At 38.4% G+C, this 14,550-nt stretch overlaps 1 protein-coding gene and 1 pseudogene across 46 annotated transcripts in view; both read left to right on the forward strand.

Annotated features, from left to right (window-relative positions):
• LOC138922534 (uncharacterized) overlaps window positions 1–14,550 on the forward strand; it is a 150,228-nt gene that overhangs the window by 94,001 nt on the left and 41,677 nt on the right. The window lies entirely within an intron of this gene.
• LOC138922536 (mitochondrial import inner membrane translocase subunit Tim17-A pseudogene) lies at window positions 8,546–9,383 on the forward strand (annotated as a pseudogene).

A 14,550-nucleotide genomic window follows, 5' to 3' on the forward strand; every position in this document is an offset into this window, starting at 1 on the left:
CTTTTGCAAAAATTCCCAAATATTTGGAAATTAAACAAGCACACTTCCAAGTAATCCATGGTATAAAGAAGAAATCAAAAGATAAATTAGGAAATATTTTGAACCCAGTGAAAATATATAAAAAATGTTGTGTTGCAGCATAAAGCAATGCTCAGGACAAATGTATAGTTTAAAATAATTATATTAGAAAATAAGAAAAGTCTAAAATCATCAATGATCTAAACTTCCAATTATGAAGCTAGAAAATGAATAACTAATAAAACCCAAAGTAGAAGAAAAGAAATAATACAGAGCAGAAATCAATAAAATAGAAAATGGGAACTCAGTAAATAAAGTAAGTGAAATCGAAAGCTATTTTTTAAGAGGTCAGTAAAGTTGACTAAGTTATGCCTAGACTCATCAAGGGGGGAAAAAGAGACAGAAGACGTCATAACTCACCACTATTAGAATTAAGAGAGAGGACTTAGATGAAATGAACAAAATTTTTTTTTTGAGGAAGATTAGCCCTGAGCTAACATCTGCTGCCAATCCTCTTTTTGCTGAGGAAGACTAACCCTGAGCTAACATCCGGGCCCATCTTCCTCTACTTTATATGTGGGGACGCCTGCCACAGCATGGCCTGACAAGCGGTGTATAGGTCCACACCTGGGATCCGAACCAGAGAACCCTGGGCCACTGAAGCAGACGTGTGGACCTAATGACTGCGCCACCAGGCTAGCCCCCAGCAAAATTTTTGAAGACACAAATTTCCAAAACTGACACATAAAAAATAGAAAACCTAAGTCTTCTTATATCTATTTTTAAAATCAAGTTTATAATTAATAACCTTCCCAAAAAGAGAACCCCAGACCCAGATGGCTTTATTGGTGAATAACAGATATTTAAGGAAGAAATAATATTAATCCTACATAAACTCTTTTAGAAAATAGCTGGGGGAGGTGGGAGGAACAACTTCCCAACTCATAAGGCTGATATCATCTTGGTACCAAAACCATACAAAAACTACAAGAAGGGAAAAATTACAGACCAACATCCCAATATTCCTTATATGTATACACATAGAAATTCTCAAATTGAATCTAGCAATATAAAGGAATGCAAGGGTGATTTAACATTTGAAACCAATTGATATAATTCATCGTATGTAAAGAATAAAGGATACCATCTCAATAAATGCAGAAAAAAGAATTTGATGAAGTTCAACATCCATTTATGATAAAACCTCTCAGAAGGCTAGGATTGGAGGGAAATGTCCTCAACCTTTTAAAGGACATTTGTGAAAAACCTACTACCAGCTTCATACTTAATGGTGAAAAACTGAATATTTCCCTCTAAGATTAGTAACAATGTAAACATGTCCAGTTTACCACTTCTGTGCAACATTTTACTGGAGGTCCTGGCCAGTGTAATAAGGCGAGACAAGGCATACAGGTTGGAAAGGAAGATGTACTCTATTTTCAGTTGACGTTATTTTTACATAAAAGCTACCAGAACAGGGGCCAGCCCCAGGGCCTAGTGGTTAAGTTTGGCACACCCTGCTTCAGTAGCCCAGGTCCAGTTCCTGGGCGCAGACCTACACTGCTCGTTGGCAGCCATGCTGTGGCAGTGACCCACACACAGAATAGAGGAAGATTGGCGTGGATGTTAGCTCAGGGCAAATCTTCCTCAAGCAAAAGGAGGAAGATTGGCAACAAATGTTAGCTCATGGGGAATCCTCCCCAGCAAAAAAAAAAAAAAACTACTAGAACAAATAAGTGAAGTTATCAAGATCTCAGAAAAATGTCAATGTACAAAAATAGATTTTATTTATTAACAACTGGCAAATGAAATGGTTTTAAAGCAAGGCTAATTATACTAGCATCAAAACATATAAATTCTTAAAGATAAATTTAACAAGAAATATCAAGATCACTACACTGAACATTACAAAATATTGCTGAATGAAATTGAAGAAGAACTAACTAGAGAAATATACCAGGCTCTTGAATTAGAAGACTCAATGTTGTTGAGTTATCAGTCTTCTCCAAATTGATTTATACATTCAAATAATCCCAATTAAAATCCTAACAGGCTATTCTGTAAAAAATGGCAAGTTCATTCTAAGATTTATTTGGAAATGCAAAAGAACTGGAGTGGCCAAAGCATTTTTGAAAAAGGACAACAAGAGGATTTGGCTTAAACGATTTCAAAACTTACTATAAAGTTACAGTAATCAAGACAACATAGAATTGGTAGAACAGATGTATACATGAATGAAACAGAATAGAGTCCAGAAATAGATCCATACATGTATGGCCAATCGATTTTCCACAAAGATAGAAAGTTGGTTCAGTGAGGAAAGGATAGTCTTTTCAACAAATAGTGCTAGAACAGTTGTCTGTCAGTATCAGGGGGAAATGGACCTCAATCCTTACCTCACACCATAAACAATAAATAATTTAAAATGGATCATAGACCTAAATTTAAAAGCTAAAATCATAAATCTTGTATAAGAAGACATAGGAGGAAATCTTTGTGACTTCAGAGGAGGCAGATAATTTTTAGATAGGATTCAAAAAGCACAAACAAGAAAAAAGAAAAAGATGATATGTTGGAGTTCATCAAAATTAAAACAGTCTGATAACACAGCACACCCACCAGAATAGCTAAAAGGAAAAGATGGACAATACTAAGTGTTGGTGAGGTTGTGAAGCATGCTGCTGGTGGGAGTGTAAACTGGTACAAACACTTTGGAAATCATTTTGGAAGTTTCTTATAAAGTTTATCGTAATTTTCTGTGCAATCCAGTAATTTAGCTACTACATATTCACTCAAGTGAAATAAAACATGCCCAACAAAGGTTTATATGCTCTTGTTCATATCAGCCTTATTCATAATTGACAAAACTGAAAACTACCCCAAATGTTACTTCAATAAGTGAATGGATAAACAGATTATGGTACATCTGTACAGTTAAATACCACCCAGATATAATCAAAATGAATGACTGCTATGTCCAGTAACCTGGTAGAATTTCAAAACATTATGCTAGACAGAAGAATCTAGACACAAAACAATATGTACTATATAGTTGTCTTTCTATGAAATTCTCGAAAAGCAAAACTAGTCTCTAGTGACCAAAGGCAGATAAGTTATTCACTAGGACTGGACATGAGGGAACTTTGTGGAGCTATGGAAATGCTCAGTATCTTCTTTGTGGTGATGGTGGTTACACCGGTCTATACATTCTCAAAACTCATTGATTTACACACTTAAAATGAGTTTATGTTATGTATGTTATACATCAATAGGCGATTGAATTCCTGGATTACTTGGCTTCTAAGAGTTGCCCTAACATACAAAACTGTATTTTTCTAGCTATTTTCAAAGGGCAGAATAATTCTACATTTAGTAAGCAGCATTTGGTGACACCATTAGCCACTGCAAGATTCTCCTGATATTGTTATTAAAAGCCAAATTCTGAAAAACTTTATCAGTTTACCTTTGACAGTGAATCAGTAGTCAAACTGATATGTTTATCAAGTCTTCCAGCCACTCTTTACTTTTTTCAAATTAAACTTTTTACTTTTAAATAATTCTAGATTTACATATAGTTTTAAGAAATAATAGAAAGAGATCCCATGTACTCTTTGCCCAGTTTCCCTCAATGATAACATCTTGCATGTGACTATACCACAGTAGCACAACCTGGATACTGACATTGTTGCAGTCCACCGATCTTATTTAGCGACTTCCCCAGTTTGTGTTCTATCACACGTGTGTGTGCTGTCACATGTGTAGGTTTGTATCCACCAGCACAGTCAAGATACAATGCCATCACCACAAGGATCCCTGGTATTGCTCTGTTATAACCACACCCACTTTCCTCCTGCTCCCCTCCCCACAAACCTCTCCACCCCTGTCCTCAACCGCTGACAGCCACTAATATCTTTTCCATTTCAATAATTTCATCATTTCAAGAATGTTTAATAAATGGATTGTACAGTGTGTAACCTTTGGGGATTGGCTTTTTTCTCAGCATAATTCCCTGGAGATTCATGGTGACGTAACAATAGTTTGTTCCTTTTTACTGCTGACTAGTATTGCGTGGTACTGGATGTACCATTGTTTGTTTAACTGTTCACCCATTGAAGGCCATCTGGGTTGTTTGCAGTTTTAACTTCTAGAAAGTTATTTTCAAATAGCTTGATTTCATCATTACATGACAAAACTTCTAACAACTAAATTACGTTTCCCCCCAAAATTTAAGCACTTTAGAGAATTCTCAAATTTTGCAATATTACCTCTTTGTATACTGTCTGAAGTACTTTCAGATCTTTTTCCTTAGTCTGTTTAACCATAAGGACGTTTGCTTGAGGAAGTTCTATCTTTTCAAGTACAGTGGAGTTTCACTTATGTAGCACTGAGGTCTATCTTGGGTTAGATTTGCTCACAACTGAGAACCTGACTTTTGATGGACATTTTATAGTTTGCAGGTAATGATAAATGCAATCAGCATCCTGTGTAGCTTCTAATTAGAGTCCAGGGGAAAATGCATCCAGTAGCATTTAGGAGAAAGGGACAGAACACCATTTTATCCTGGAAAAGGGCGATTCCTCGGGCACCACCCATCAGTTAGATATTCACCTTAAGAGCGCCTTACAATTTGTTGGGCAAAAGTTTGGTTCTTCATTCCCTTTGCAAGCAGACTGAGAGCTTTTGGTCTAATTTTTCAGCTTCAGAGGTTCCAGGCAAGATCAGACGAGTCAATTCTGAAATGTAAATTTGTCAGCAGTCTTTTTCTTAATTTTTAGTTCGTGAAATCTCATTCTCAGGAGCCCTTGTGAAACTGTATTATACATTCATCTACTGATTGGTTTTGTGATTTTTAAATCCTCTCTTCTGCCGCAGCTAAGATTTTGTCACTGTAAGCTTTCTCATACAGCAGTCAGCATCAGAAAGAAGGCTGTAAAAATTGCAGGAAAGCTGCTATTACTGAGGCAAGTGTTTAATGAATACACTAGACTTCAGTTGTCTCTTGCTGGTTTGTCCAGTTACCTGTGGAACTAGGCAGATTCTGTGCACAGCTTTCTGCTGTCTGCCTGTGTCTCCAAAACAACCATTCAGCTATCTTTCCTTTTTCCGTTCAGCAAACAGTGGAGAAAGGGCCAGGAAACTCCTCTTTCTCTGCCATTTGTCTAAGACCTTGCCTCTGACTTGCCCGCTCAGATCCAGTTTCCTCGGTGCCTGAGTTACTGAGGCGGTGCCACCCCCCAACGCCCTTCACTCCCTTTGCCTTTTAATGAGCAGGTTATTTATGCGGAATGGATTTTCAAAGAGAGCTCTCAGCGGTATTTACAACTTCTTCAAAGCTTTTTTTTTAAAAGCATGTTGCAGTTGATCAGTTTTTAAATACAGTTGTTTCAGACCCAATAGCCTATGGGAGTGGAGACACTGAAAAGAAAAACAAATCCGAGGCATTAAGAACCTGAGAGAGTATAACATGGGTGGCTGCTGCTGCCTGGAAAGACTCATCCTTTATCCATCTTCACGATAGACCCAGAATCCCTCTCCTCCTGTCCCTTCTCCTGCTTGCGCCCTGGTCTCGGCCACTGTTGTCTTGCCTCTGGATTACTACAGAAGCCTCCTGCCCGGCTCCCTGCTTCAGCCCTGGCCCCCGCACCCTCCCCACCACCGTGTTCTCCACAAAACAGCCACAGTGACCCTTTAAAACTGGAAGCCAGATCACACTGCTCTTCCATTCACTCTGCAATGGCTTCCCACGTCACTGAGAATAAAAACCGCACCCTAGAAAGTGCTGCACCCTCTGAGCACCCTGACACACACCTCTCTGAGCTGCCCTCCCAACGCTGTCTCTCTCGCTCCCTCCACTGCAGCCTCAGTTCTGGCTGTTCTTGCAGAGGCAGAGCAGGCTTCCATCTTTGGTTTCCTACCTGCCTGGACAGCTGTCCCTTCAGAGACCTGCAGGGAGCACCCTCTTGCTTCTCTGCTCCCTCATCACCTGAGCATCGGGTGCTTAGTTGAGAGCCCTGTAAGGTAACAAACTATGCACCCAACTCCTGCACTACTCACTCTGCTTTAATTTTCTTTTTAGTATTTATATTACTATGTTGACATTTAATGTCTAAATATACACATTTAACGTTTTATATGGTTATCTGTTAGTTTTCTGTGTGCCCATCTAGAATGTAAGCTCCAGGAGAGCAGTGACCTTTTCTGTTAGTGCTGTGACACCATAGACTAGAACAGTGCCTGGAGCCTCGAGGTCCTGTAGTAAATATTTCTTGGGTAAATTAGTTAATTACCCAATCTGTATCACCTTTATTTTATCTTGCATTACCACAAGTGGCAGAATAAGCTAAGAGCAGAGGAATCAGGGAATACTAAAGCTATTTAATAAGCGTTACATTAGTTTGGAAATAAATTGGTTTTGACAGATTATTATTATTATTAATCTAACAGTTTCTGAGAATGAATGTTAAACTCTATCATTATGATTATGAAGTTGTCAGTTTTTCTTTGACATCCTGCAGTGTTGCCTTCCATAGCTTGAAGTATATTCAATCAGGCATTTACAAGATTAGAACTATTATATTTTTGTGATGAAATGAACCCTTTATTATTAAGTACCCTTAATCCTTAATAACTATCTTTGCCTTAAAATCCATTATGTCTATTATTGTGTCGTTTCACCAGTTTTCTTTTTGTTAATATTTGTTTGTTATATCTTTTTTCTTCATAAATATTGCAACTGTCTGCATCCATATGTTTATGTGTCTTCTCAAGAGCATATATGGTGTTTTTTCCCACCATTCTAACCAGCTGTCTCTTCAAGTCACAGCTTGTTTACATTTATGCACATTCACACTAGTTTTTTGTTCATAATTTCTTGTTTCATCTTTTTCTATTTTCTGAGCTCATGTTCATAGATATACGAATATGTAAGAAGCAATATACATATTCTGTATCCTTAGAAGCTTTTCTGCAAGAGTATTCGTAGTAGAGTCTCCCAAGCTTTATCTGAAAATTTACTTTATTTTTCTGTCACTCTTAAATCATGGTAACCTAGACATAAAAATCTAGACTGACGCTTCTTTTGTCCCCGCACTTTCATAGTATTATTCCAGGGTCTTCTGAATGGTCTGCCACCAGGGGGGTTCTTTCCTTTTGAAGTGGTCTTTGCCATCTTTGGATGCTTTAAGCTCTGGTCCTTTTCTTTAGGATTCTGTAGTTTCACAGTGACATCCCTTGATGCAAATTTAATTTTATTTATCCTGCTAAGGAATAAATGTTCTTTCTAAATATGGAGAGTGTTGTTTTTCATCAGTTATGAAAAACTCCCAGACACTGTGTCTTCTAATATTGTCCCTCCTCAAGCTCTCCGGCTTCTGTCTTGCTGGCATTCCAGTGACGTGCCTGGTGACCTCTGCCCTCTCTGTCTCTTACGTCATCTTTCTTAGTGTCATGTTCTGGGGAATTTTATCAGATCCTTCCTCCAGTTCTCTAAGTTTCTTCACGAGGTCTAATCTGCTGATTAGCACATCTATGAAGGGTTTTTTTCTATGACTATATATATTTTTTTGATGTTATATTTGATTCTTTTTCAAATCTGAATATTTTTATAGTGTTTTATTTTTGCATATTTTAGATATCTCATTTAAATCATTGAATCATGCTTAATTTTTTGCTTCTAGGTGATAGTTTGACAGTCTAAAGTTTTTGCAACTCTGATTCTATTTGTTGTTGTCTGCTGTTATCATCTACTGGCAATTGATCCCAGTAGACTGTTTCCTTATGTGTTCTGTGTAATTGTAACGTAAGTTCATTTTCAGCACAGTTTTATCTGTGGCAGCCCTGTATAGCCTGAGTTAAGAGCTTGTCGTTCCAGAGATGTTTTTGCATTTGCTTCTGTTAGATACTGCAGGACTGTCACCAGCCTGCAGGCTGGTCCCGTAAAAGGGCACCTAGAGTGGTTGCCCTGTGCCCTGTACTTTAGGTGGGGGCCCGTGGGGTGGCGGTACATTCCTCCTCTTTTCCAAACGTTATTACAAATAAATTTAGAAATTTCTGTCTTCCTAGTATCCCAGGGGGCCCATGGAAGATAACGACAGTGAGGCCTCTTTTCATATGTAATGATCTTGGTTAACTCCACACTGGTTGAGTTGCCCTTCTACTGGGTTAACTGTCCTAGGACATATTTTTGTGTTAACGCCTCTAATTGGACATTCCTAGATTATTCATCGTACGCTAAGAAACCTCAATCGGATATGATATTTGGCCTATGGATATAAATGCTCAAGATAGTTAAATATATATAGTATATAGATATGTGTGTATATATATTCACAAGACATACACACACACAAGCACATAATATATAGTGTTTCAACCTCAGTTTACACCAAAACAGACACGTTTTCTCGTGTCTCTCTGCCAGTGGGTTGATTTTTCTTTTCATACACCTTATCATCAGGTACACTATCCTTGTGCGTACATAAAAATCCAGTCTCCTACAAGACTATATGAACTGGCCCTTAAGTACTTCTCTGGCCTCATCTGCTACCACTGCATTTCTCTTACTTCCATGCATCAATCGACTTAGTCTTCTTTCTGTTTCTCAAATATGTCAAGATTGAGAAACCCTGCTGTTTTGCAGCAACAGAATATCGCTGTTCCCTCTCAAAGAATGTCCTTCCACTGTTGTCGCATAGATCTAGCCCCTTTTTGTCATTCAGACCTTACTTCTCGGCTGCCGGAGCCAAGATGGAGGAGTATGCATGGGAGCCATGCCCCTGGCAAATTGTGGATGACTGTGGGGGGGGGGCTTTACGATAGGTACTATAGGTGGTGGTATCTTTCAAGCAATCAAAGGCTTTCGCAATTCTCCAGTGGGAGTAAACCACAGACTGCACACGAATTTGACAGCTGCTAAAACCAGGGCTCCGCAGCTGGGAGGGAGCTTTGCAGTTTGGGGAGCTTTCCATGATTGACTCCAGTATGGTTCAGGTCAGAGGGAAGGAAGACCCCCTGGAACTCCATCACAAGTGGTGCCTTAACAGGAGCCATCCTGGCCAGGAGAAATGGACCAGTGGCCATGGTCGGGTCAGCCGCGATGGGTGGCATTCTCCTAGCTTTAACTGAAGGAGCTGGTATCTTGTTGACAAGATTTGCCTCTGCACAATTTCCCAGTGGTCCTCAGTTTGCTGAAAACCCCTCCCAGTTGCCTTCAGCCCAATTACCATCCTCACCTTTTGGAGACTACCAACAATATCAATAGGACTTTTTTCCCAGGACTTCTTCAACAGAATCCAGTTCAAGAAAGGATTTCAGAAGATCGAGTTACAGTCTGTTTTTAAAACCATAGGTGGGACAGCTGTTGCCCAACAGGATATGAAGGGACATTTAGCACATTTTTCTATTTAAAGGAACATGGAAGGGGGGTGTTAAGAGATAATACATTTATTTATTCACACTTGGATTGCCTTTGTAAGCAAAGTAAGTGTCTTATATCTTTAAAGGAAATATAATAAGTGCTTAGGAGATACAGGACCACAGGGCAGACAACAGGGAAAGATGCATGTCATTCCTTGAGGACCTCACTGCCTGAATTTGCATGTTCTGTTAGTCAGACAACAAAAACTCCTGGAACTTGCGCTTTCTTTTAAGATAAGTGGCAGAGTTCTACTTTTCATCCTTACACACTTTAAATAATGCTTTGAAATAATAATAATAATGCTTTAAATGAGTGCTTTGAAAATGGCACGTTTTGTAGTTAGACTCCCCCCTCACTCAAGGGAGATCGTGTATGAGAACAACTGTGCCGAGTCCACATGGATCCTTCCGTAGTGCATACTTTCTGGATTGACAGCTAGGCCGGAACACGCACTCTTCACTTTGGAAGTAAAATACCCCGTGTCTTGGTTTTAAGGATGTCAGATACAAAACTCTCTGTACCTTTGAGGCCACTGTGTCGTCATTCTTCACCATCGGAGCCGTCAGCAGACACAACTTCCTTCCGGTAGACCCATGCCTACATGAGAAGAATTCACAGAGGGTGGGGGAGCACTGGAGGTTTGATGTTTACTGGGTGCTTGAATAAAATGTTTTAAAAAAAACACAATCGTACTCTGCAAGACCTGGCTACATAGGGCTCAGTGTAAAAGGAACGTGCAAGGCCTCTTATTAAAAGTTTCAGGAAGTGACAGCAGAGCATTAAACCATGTGTCAGCTCTTCTAAGTGTGGGGTTCTGTGCAGTCATACGTGTCACATCCTTATGAAGCTGGCTCTCCTTTCCCTGACTAGCTAGTCAAATGCCTGATTCCACTTAATTTTTCTCTGTCTTATCACTCTGGTATTTTTTTCTTCATGTCAACTACCACTACCTGAAATTATTTATTTGCTTCCTTATTTACTAGCTATCTTCAACTGCTAGAATATAAACCGTGCAGACAGAAACTTCTGTATTGTTCACTGCTCTAGCACCTAGAATGGTACCTGGCTCAAAAAATATTTTGTTTCAATGGGTAAATAATTTAGTCCATTGTTTCCAGTGTTACAAATAGCAACCTATTTTAAGGCCAAAGATATGTCAGAATAACTTAACACTATCCCTAGAGCCAGAAAATCTCAAACAACATATGTATTTAATAGATTTAAAAGTAAACCCAAAATCGGAGTTTTAAAAGATTAGCTTGGAACTAAGAAAAATATTCTTCCCATTCAGATGCTTAAAGATGGATTCTGGGACCAAAAGAAAAAAAAAGACCTTAAATGTTTATAGTTTTGTTCATTCTATTACAAAATGATATTTGGTGATGTTTATTAGAAAAAATATATTAGCGTAATCTAGGTTTCCAAGAATTTATGAAGACAGATTTTGCTTATTTTTTTGAATACCAATTTTATTTTATTCTCAGTGTTCAAGTAAAGCTCAAACTATCATATGGACTTAAGCAGGTTTTATTACCTTGAAAAAGTCAGTGATATTGATATTTATGATTAACATATTCTCTTGCCACTGGGTTTCACATACCCTTGATCCAAGGACAGGCCATCCACTATGGTCAGATAACTTAGTGCTAAGTCTCATAAAGAAATGCATTTGAATTCATTTCAGTGTGGTTTCCCTATACTTCTATTTTTTTACAACTTCATCAAAAAGTACTTTAAAGTATTTTTTATGAATGTGTAAATTGTCTGGCCTAAAATTACTTTAAATCATTTCTGATTTGTTGTTTGATTAATCTACATTTTTAACTAAGCTTTTGTTAACTGATAGCACTTGAGAAATAGATTAATAACAGCGGCAATGCTACTGATTAAAAATGTGGCAGTCCATTGCCCGCTCTATTTCTTATTGCATTTTCTTTTCAAATTTACGATGTAAAGCTTACATCAGTTTTAAAATGCTGCTCTAGCTGTTTAGAATTTTACAATGATGTAACAGGCCAAGTATAGGGGCTTTAATGAAGTACTTGCTATTATACCTATGACAGCTCTTATACCTGTGACAGTTAATATTGCCTCAGGCCTGTGAAATGCAAAGCCATCTTCTGATCATGATCTTGGAGTTTTATCTGTGTATCTGTGTAACCTAGTACTTACCATTTTTTTAAATTGTTTATTTTTTTTTAATTGAACATCCATTGCTTTGATACAGTCATTGTTACCTCTTTGAATTAACAGGCTTTAACAATAAAGAATTTTCTTTCTGTTTGTTACTCAGCTCTTTATATTTCCTAAAGGTGTAGTTTTGTTGAAATAACCTATCAATGGGTCTTCTGGCTAGTTGTGTTCAATGAATAAATGATAGAATGTTCTAGTTGTAAGTGCCCTTAAAGATGATTGAGTCTAATGGCTGTGCACTTCTCCAGCCATTCTTCCACCACACCTTGTCCTGGCAGACATTACTAATTGATTACCGTCTCCTTTCCTAATGGGTTTCCAAGCAGCCTGAGAATCTTCCTCAACACAATATTGATTTTGTACAAACTAGTAAGTCCTAGATTCTTGTCCTGTCCTCTCATTATACAGATGAGGAAACCAAATCCCAGACATTTTAAATGATTTGCTAAAGCTTACAAGACCAATTAATTAATGGCTGAGCTGGGACAAGAAAATAAGTCAGCTGACTCCCAATTAAATCCTCTTGCTCCCAGCACTGGTACCTTTGGTGAATTTTTCTGCTCTAGTAATCTTTTTATTCAGCTGCCTTTTAAATAATCTTAAAATGGACTATTACCAATTTTGAGTCTTATCTTTGTGCCAGGGGAAATTAGGCTAGGCCACCAAGTTGGCCCTCTCAAGTAGATTGTCATCATCTCTGGGGGCGCTTCTCTGTTTGTTTCTGACTCTGCTACCCACGGCAGCCCCAGTTCTTCCAAGCCTGCCCCCCTTGGAAATAGCCCTGCGAAATCTTACTCAGCATACTTTGCATTCCAATTTATACCATTCCCAGAAGAGATTTTAGCCACGAATATTTCTTCTGTTTACAGATTTCATTCAAAGCATGTCAGTACCAACTACCTTTCTGCAAAAATGCCAAGGATTTGAAGATGGATGCCTGGGTAGGGAAGCTCAATGGCAGTTTTAGAGTTGCCCTGATTTTTGCCATGTCCTAAGAAGATTGGAATAGGTCCAACTAAATATTACAATAAATACTGTATATAAGTTTTCTCAGCAAGGATCTGTTTTTCATGGAACCACAGAAAAAGCTGGGCATCAATCTTCATTATGTATTTTGTATGTATCAGCTGCTCCACTGCAGATTGGGAACAAATTCATACTCTAAGGATTCTGACAGTTTACAAATTATGCTGTTATAAATTTGATTCTCTCTGGACCAATGAGCTGAAAGTTCTACCAAGTTTCATTCTGAGTCATGTGAACACATGATTCAACCAACCCGCCTCAGTTGTCAGACTTGAGTGCTGTGAAGATAGTATCTGTCTTGGTCTCTGAGCATGTTTTTGTATAATAGGCCTTACTTTAAAATCACTCAGTTGCTGCATTTCACTGAGATGCATTTTCCACCTTTTGAATTGCTATTAGTTGTACAGACCAATTTGTAGCCTTGATTTTTCCAATCTTTTTGACCCAGCTGCTAGCTAAACTTCAGATTTTTTTTGAGCTGTCATACTTGTTTCCTTTCTTTGGTTTACTTTGCCAGCGGCAGTGGAAGTGAAGCTTATTTTTACTGTAATTTTAGAGATGACTCTGGATCAGTCCCTATAAAAGTGTACCGTGGGGGTGCTAATGTTCAAAATTAAAGAAGGTTAATTTTCTTGAATTTTGAAATTAAAGTTAATTGTGAAATTTAAAAACATCATTGCAATTCTCCAGGTGGTTGTGCCTTTCCTGAGGTGGGAATAGGGAGTAGGGATGGTGCGATTGCATATAATTTGAAGACAGGCACTACCTTTGTTTCATTACCCTGATTTATTTTGGGGACCATTTATAAAGTATTTTAAGCTTCATTTAGTGCTAAAGGAGTATGAGAGGTTTTTATGGTTATACAGAGGTGTTATGGGAAATGTACTGAGAGCTCAGGAAAGCCCAGAATGGAGCTGATGTATCTCGTGAGTCTCTCCTCTGCCTTCGCGCTAGCCTGGGGTGGGGGGTCCTGGGAGGTGTATGTATGTGCCTTGCAAGGAGGCTGAACACAGAAGGCTGGAGGGTCTACGCAGGAGAGAAGCACCAGCTTTACAGTTAGAAGTTAAAGGACTCTTCTTATATATGATAGGGATGTTATAAATTTTTGATGAATCAAAAGTTGCTTGGGAATATAGATTTTAATTTAGTATCAAGGTGTCACCTTTTGTTTTCAGTTTCTTCTTCAGGTTATGTAACAAATAACCCTAAACCTTTACAGCTTCAAACAATAAACACTTATTGTGCCATACAGTTTCTATGGATCAGGAACCCAGAAACAACTTAGCTGAGACGTTCTGGTTCAGTGTCACTCAGAGATTGCTGTCATTTGAAGGCTTGACTGCAGCTGGCCAGTCAATGCTGGTTGTCAGTCAGGCTGTATTTTCTCTTCCTGTGGAGCTCCCTATTAAGCTGCTTGAGTGTCCTCATGACATGGCAGCTGGTTTCCAGAGCGAGTGATGTGGGAGAGGCAGGCAGAAGTCATAATATCTTTTATTAACTAGCTTCAGAAGTCCTACTCCATCATTCCACAATAATAGTTACATAGGTTATTCAGTGGGAGCTACACAAGGGCATGAGTACCATGAGGTTGGATCATTGAGGGACATCCTGCAGGCTGCCTCCCACAGCCCTGAATAAAAATCATGTTTGAGGTAGATTTTAATGAAAACGATAGCTTTTATATTCATACGGATGGGATGTGTAGGTTGACTCATGACCGGTTTTCAGTGTTTGTGTATATCTGTGTTTACTGTAACTGGCCTATAACATGTATTCATTAACTTCTATTTTAAAGCACACTTGTATCTTGGACTATGATTAGATTATCTGATGGTATTTATCATTCTTACAGAATAAAAGCTACCAACATGAGACAACAAAAATTAGGGTTGCTGTTG

This window comes from Equus caballus, unplaced genomic scaffold (assembly GCF_041296265.1).
Source record: "Equus caballus isolate H_3958 breed thoroughbred unplaced genomic scaffold, TB-T2T haplotype2-0001077, whole genome shotgun sequence".
NCBI lineage: Eukaryota > Metazoa > Chordata > Mammalia > Perissodactyla > Equidae > Equus > Equus caballus.